Genomic DNA, 6695 nt, shown 5'->3' with positions numbered 1-6695 from the left:
AGACACGTCTCCAGTCAATAACCAATAGCTGAACCTGGATGCTCATATTGGCTCCCACATATTTTACGAAGATCTTTATCGGTCAAACCGCATAACAACATACGTTGTTCCCTTTGTCATCGGTATGTTACTTGCCCGAGATTCGATCGTCGGTATCTCAATACCTAGTTCAATCTCGTTACCGGCAAGTCTCTTTACTCGTTCTGTAATACATCATCCCGCAACTAACTCATTAGTTGCAATGCTTGCAAGGCTTAAGTGATGTGCATTACCGAGAGGGCCCAGAGATACCTCTCCGACAATCGGAGTGACAAATCCTAATCTCGAAATACGCCAACCCAACAAGTACCTTCGGATACACCTGTAGAGCACCTTTATAATCACCCAGTTACGTTATGACGTTTGGTAGCACACAAAGTGTTCCTCCGGTAAACGGGAGTTGCATAATCTCATAGTCATAGGAACATGTATAAGTCATGAAGAAAGCAAATAGCAACATACTAAACGATCGTGTGCTAAGCTAACGGAATGGGTCATGTCAATCATATCATTCTCCTAATGATATGACCCCGTTAATCAAATGACAACTCATGTCTATGGTTAGGAAACATAACCATCTTCGATTAACGAGCTAGTCAAGTAGAGGCATACTAGTGACACTCTGTTTGTCTATATATTCACACATGTATTATGTTTCCGGTTAATACAATTCTAGCATGAATAATAAACATTTATCATGATATAAGGAAATAAATAATAACTTTATTATTGCCTCTAGGGCATATTTCCTTCAAATACATGGTTTCATTACATCATGGCATGATTATGCCATTCAAGTTAGAGTCAAAGTCTCTATGTAGAAGAAAATTACATGCTATCTAACCATTGGAGCATACCATCTTCGATACTAGGCTTAGCTGTGATCATTGTATCTCTAAAGTATCCAATAAAACTTCTTTTGCAATTGACTGGTGAACTTCTGATGCCTTCGAAGATGTCATCATTTCTTTGGTTCCAGATGGCCCAGCATCCTGTGATGATAATTTCCATGAAAAAATCCCATCTGTATGTCTGTTTTGCAATAATGATCATCATGTTGATATTCTAGTCTATATTCCATTCAATCCCTATACTCCACCAGAAGCTTTGACCGAAGGTGCAACCAAAAAGCAGGTGTGTTCTGTATTCTATTGGTTGGTCATTGCATAAAGCACATGATGTATCATCCAGAGTGAAATTTTTCCTGATGAGTAGATCACAGGTGTTAATTCTATCATTGAGTGCTAGCCAGGCAAAAAAATTGTGCCTAGGTAGACAACATGTTTTCCATATCCATTGAACAGGTAAAGGGGCTTGATGATTTCCCATTAGTAGCCTATAAATTTTCATTGCAGAATATGTTGAGTTGCCCCACATAAAAGACCATATATCTTTTTCTTCATTATCTCTGACTTGATCTATATGTGTTCACCGTGGGTTCACCGCGGGTTCATATATTGAGTTGGCCAAAAAGTTTGAAAACGTTCACCGCGGGTTCTATATGTGTATTTTACCCACGTCTTTTAGGACCAACTTGACACACTTGAAATACTTTTAGGACCCGCGGTGAACGACTTATGCACATTTAGGACCTACTTGACACACTAGAAATACTTTCGGACCTCCAGTATATTTTACCCTTTAGTAAATGTTCATGCAGTGTAAAAATATTTTTTGCGCAGCATTTACAAAATGTTGATAGGATTCAAAACAACAATCTTGTGACATTTAAAAAATGTTCATGTATTTCAAAAAATGCTCCAGATATTTTTTTAAAAAATTACACAATGGAAAAATTGTTTATATAATTTTCTCAACAAACCGTACCATCCAAGAAAAAGTTCACAAATTTCCACTAATGGTCATAACCTTTTATAAAAAAGTTTAAAGAATATAAATACATTCATGTAATCCAAATAAATGTTTGTACCATTCAAAAAAAGATACTCGTGGAATTTAAAAAAAAAATGTTTGCACACTTCAAGAATAAGTTCGTGACATTAAAAAATAATATTTCCACAATGTAAAATATATATATTCATGTAGTTTAATTGTCATTTCATAGCATTCCATAGAAATGTTCAATGTGTATTTTGAAATGTTTACCATTTACTGGAAAAAATGTTCAAATATCTTTTTGAAAAAAATGTTCAACATATATTTGAAAAATGTTCATCATGTATCAACAAAATGTTACATGTGTATACGAAAAATATTAACGTGCATTGAAGAAGGTTAAAAAGTATGTAAAAGAGAAATTGAACTTTTTTGCGTAGTTTAATAAATGTTCTGTATCATTTAAAAATAAACAACATGTGTTTTAAAACTCTTTAACACACATTAAAAATGTTCAAAAAAAGTATTTTTACAATATTGATCATGTATTTTAAAATGTTCAATATATGTACAAAATGTCCTAGATGATACCAAAAATGTAGGACATGTATTGGAAAAGGGAGACATTTATTTAAAAATAAAAATAAAAAATTAAGAAAAGACATACAAAATTAACTGGAAAATTCTGAAGAAAATAAACACAGAAAATGTATAAAAGAAAAATGCGCAAAAACTTCTAAAACTGGTAGAAAACGGTCGTACAATTTTCTAAAACCGCTCCCAGGAACTCATATTGGGCTGGCCATCTGTTAGTTGGCCAGATATAACACTCTTCATTTTCCTCGATTTTTTGCCTTTCTTTTGTTGCAATGAGGTTTTTATCTGTTTTATTGTTTGAATACATGTCTACTTTTTCCCGGTGTATAATGTACCTTTTTGGAGCTAAAGTGAAACATTTTTCGCGAACCAACCTCTGGTTGAGATGGTTAGGTGGACAGTGGTATCCCCAACCCACTAGGGTTCAAATCCTGGTGCTCGCATTTATCTTGGATTTATTTCAGGAATTCCGGCGATACGCTTTCAGTGGGAGGAGACGGTGCGTTCATAGGGGTGAGTGTATGCGCGTTTATATAAGCTCTTGCGTCTGTATTGTGTTAAAAAAAAGATTTTCCGAACACATAATGTATAAATTTTTAGAATACATGTTTTTTTGAACACTTTTTGAAAACACCGTAACATTATCCAAAATACACGTTGTATGTTTTTATGTCAATAAACATTTCCTTAAACTATGCAAACATATTTTGTACATTGTATTGACATTTTTGAAAATTGCATGGACATTTATTTGGAAAGACGTGATTATTTCATTAAAATTCCATTTACATTCTTAATGGAAATAAAAAAATAACCTCTGCAAAAAAACAAATTAGACTGTATATGATTTTGTTTTTTTGTACAAATGAATAGTTCCATAGAATATCAACTACATTTTTTAACGGTATGAAACATTTGTTTACCCTATGACAATATTTTCTTTACTACATTGGATGCACATGTTTTCAAAATTTGCATACATTTTCTTATTGTGACGAACTTTTTTTGTGAAATTTCCAGCATTTTTGGATAACCGTCTTACCATGTTTTCATAATATTTTAAGATTTTTCAAAATTCTATTTTAAAATTTGTAAGTAAATTTAAATTTTTATAAATATATATTTAAGAAATGAAACATGATTTATGTCAGCATGACATGCATGTCTTACTGGGCCAGCGGCGCCCTCGCAGCAGGCGGGACATAGGGGGCGCCCTCAAAGCGGACGGACGCGAAACGCGGAATTTCTTCATAAGTGGGCTGGCCTTATATTCGATTCTCCCTTTGCAGCGGTTTGGGGAAGCTTCTACCACCAGTTTATTCTTGAACTAATTTCTGTGGTTGCTCTTTTTCCTTTTCTATCTTTATGTTTTTCCTGCCTTTGTTTTTATGTTGATCCTGACTTTTCTATCTTTATGTTTTTTAAATTTCAAAAAAATACAAAACTTCTGAAAAATTGCAAATTTTGTGAACTTTTACAAATTTGTGAACATTATTAACATTCATGACATTTTCAAATTCACCAGTTTTTTTTCAAACCCATGCTTGTTTTTCAAAATTGAGATGTTTTTTCAATCCGGGATTTTTTTTTCAATTTTGCAACCTTTTTATCAAATACGTCACTTTTTTAAAATCTTGAAAAAAAAACAAATCCATGTTTTTTTACAAAAATCATAATCTTTTCTTCAAATCCATAAACCTTTTTTAAATGTGGGAACTGTTTTTTAATCTGCAAACGTTCTTCCAAATCCTTGACCACCTTCAAATTCATGAACTTTTTTGAAATCGCTATATATTTTTAAAGTTTAAAAACTTTTTACAAAATTGATGTTTGTTTGAATTCATGACTTTTTTCCACTTCACGTTTTTTAGTGAAGTCAACGGTCAATGGTTTGACCAGTCAGGAGGTTAATGGTTCAACCTACAATTGTCAACTATTTAGACCCTGTTTGGTTCATAAGTCCTAAGACTTTTTTAGTCCCAACTTATAAGTCACAAGTCCCTAAAAAGTCTCTATCTATTTGGTTCCTGGGACTTATAAGTCTCTATAAGACCATATTACAACTATAAGTCCCTCCTTGAGAGTCTTATTTCATAAGTTCCAAATGCCTACTTTAAGTCCCTATAAATCCCTCCTGTTTGATTTAGATGAGACTTATAAAGATTTATTTAAGTCTCTAGACCAATAAGTTCTTGGAAACAAACACCCTCTTAACCGAACAAGCACAGAGTCCTGTGCTGGCGTGAGCAGCGAGCGACTTGTTTTTTTTTTCAAATTGTGAGCGACTAGCTCGTGTGACGAGCGAGCGAGGGGCGAAACACTTGTTTGGGCAGGCTATGCGTCGTGCACTGGTGCGCTGCGGGAGCCACGGGTGCTTAAATTGCTGATTGGGAGCTCTCATGGGATTGATAGCAGCGACATGGTCCGACATGTATTTCAGTTTTCGGAGTTTTTTTTTGTTTTCCTCTGTTCCACAGCAATCGTTAGTAGTAATCGTGTGGCGTGGCCATGCCCAGTTTTGTGGCACACTGTTTTTCTCATATTTGTTTCGACAAACTATTTAAAAAATGTTAAAACAACTAAATGAAGGAAAAAATATTATACCATGGAAAATGAAATTATTTATGTGTTCTTTGTGAATAAGTTTGTCTCCCTTCTTAAAAACTTGCTGTTGCGACCCTCTCTTAGAAACTTACATTTGTGACCCCTCTTGAGAGCTTTCAGTTACATTCATGCTAAAAACCTTGCAGTTGCGACCTTTCTTAAAAACTTACAATTGTGATCCGTAGAAAAATTTATAGTTGCGACCTTCATGGAGAACTTGCAGTTGGGACCTCTTTTGCAAACTTGTTGTTGTGCCCTTCATTATAAACTAATAGTTGTGATCTCTTGGAAAACTTGCATTTGCAACCCCACTAAAAACTTGCAGTGGTGATCCCATTGGACGACTTGCAGTTACATCCCCTCTTGAAAATTCGCAATTATGACCCCCCCCCCCCCCCCGCGCGCGCCCCTTAAAGCTTATACTTGCAAAAAAAGGAGCAAAACCAAGGAACATTGAAGAAAAAAAATCAAAGACCAAAAAATTCAAGAAAATATGACGGTTTCTATGTCGAAGGTAGCCGGGGAGACCTTGGCCCACTTGAGGAGAACCCTGTGGGGGCCCATGTGGCCACCCCAACCGTGTGGTGTCCCTGGTGGGACCCGCAGGATCCCCCGACAAGTTCTACTACCCAATGACCTTATATGACCCTAAAACTTCGTTCGTGATTTTACGGGATTTTTCCTTTGCCATATGCAAGGCGAAACTGAGGCATAACACTTTTCTGCTCTAGGGGTTGTTTTCTTAGGATCCTTTCTTTCTTGAAGGGGGAATTCGAAGACATCGACGCCACCACATCATGGGGATCATCATCAGCACCTTCATGACCGTCATCCATCTCCAACCCTTGCTTTCAATCTATGAACTATTACCTAAATTTTTTAGAGTGCTTTCTGGTGTTGATTAGTATTTGTAGTTGATGCTTAGAAGTTTTGTCGGTGAAAGATTAATATGTTTGGATTGTTAATCATAATTTCATCTCCACTGATCATGATCCATATGATGTCTTGTGAGTAGTTCGTTGTGTTCTTGAGGACACGGAATAAACCTTGTTACGAGTAATCTTGTGAAGTTGAATATAATTCAATATTTTGATATTAGGTTGTGATGTAATTATCTAGTGGTAATGTGTGAACATCGACTGCATATCACTCCATCGTTAAGGGCCTATAGGAGAGCATTGTGTGACTAGTTTTTCAATGGTGGATGGTTGGAGTGACAGAAATTACCAAGCCCTAAGTTTATGAATTGTTGCATGAGAGGTTGTCGGAGCCCCAAAGTGACAAAAAATGTGTGATTGCATATGGTTAGATTCTATCTTAGTTATTCTCTTGTATTTGTGATGCTTGTGTTGAAGGTATATTCATAAGTATTTTGTTTGTTCAAGTAAGAACAATACATCTTTCATTCTTAAGAAGTTGATCCCAATTCTCTCAACATGCAAAGTGTCCACATCAACGTCCCATTTCTTATTTATCTTCACATGCAAGCCACCCACGTCATCATATCTGCCACCTCAGTGGTTTAGTTATACTTACATATTCTTTTTTCCAACCGAACACCCAGAATAATCTAGCCGATTTTTTAAGCTTAGTTTTCTTCCAATCGACACCAAGACTCT

The sequence above is a fragment of the Triticum urartu genome, chromosome 3A, assembly GCF_056163025.1.
Source record: "Triticum urartu cultivar PI428250 chromosome 3A, HENAU_Tu73, whole genome shotgun sequence".
Lineage (NCBI taxonomy): Eukaryota > Viridiplantae > Streptophyta > Magnoliopsida > Poales > Poaceae > Triticum > Triticum urartu.
This window is presented reverse-complemented; position numbering follows the sequence as displayed.